The sequence below is a fragment of the Sinocyclocheilus anshuiensis genome, unplaced genomic scaffold (genome assembly GCF_001515605.1).
Source record: "Sinocyclocheilus anshuiensis isolate Anshui unplaced genomic scaffold, SAMN03320099.WGS_v1.1 scaffold1341, whole genome shotgun sequence".
NCBI lineage: Eukaryota > Metazoa > Chordata > Actinopteri > Cypriniformes > Cyprinidae > Sinocyclocheilus > Sinocyclocheilus anshuiensis.
In genome coordinates, this window is record NW_015553274.1 from 625,178 (window position 1) to 625,749 (window position 572).

The 572-nt window shown below is 30.2% G+C and overlaps 1 protein-coding gene across 1 annotated transcript in view; it reads right to left on the minus strand.

Annotated features, from left to right (window-relative positions):
• LOC107668249 (membrane-bound O-acyltransferase domain-containing protein 2-like) overlaps nt 1-572 on the minus strand; it is a 32,679-nt gene that overhangs the window by 25,673 nt on the left and 6,434 nt on the right. The gene's annotated exons all lie outside the window — the stretch shown is intronic.

Here is a 572-nt window from a genome sequence, read left to right on the forward strand (position 1 = left end):
TGAGTGTATTTTCAGCTTTGTATGACAGTTTCTTGGCAGTTTTTTGCTACTTTTGTGCCCTTGTTGTATACATATACTGGCATTCACACATTAGCATGCACAGGCAGGTTGTGTACTGTTCTTAATATTAAAACCCAGTTTATAAGCACTGCAAGAAAAAAATAAATTTTAAATGTTTCAAAGAAATGTAGTATATTTTTTTTTATCTGGATCTAAAATAAAGTTTACATTATCATAACTAGAAAATTAATGTTAACAATTTTGAACTTAAGTTGAAACAGCAAATATTGTAAAGTCAAATGAACTTCAATAAAACAATTCAGCACTAGGCAAGATTTAAATTAGTGAGTTGAAATTACTTGTACTTTTAAGTTGATTTAACTTAAAATTTTAAGGCAGCCACAAAACTTACGTTTTTAAGTTGAAAGGGGTGAATTTTTTTTACAGTGTACTGTGATGCCGTGTCCCGGCACGAAGAGACAAAACCAATAAAACCAATTAAAAACGAGGCATTTGTTGCATCCAGTGGGGACATAATTACTGATTATAATGACTTATACTGTCTTTTTACA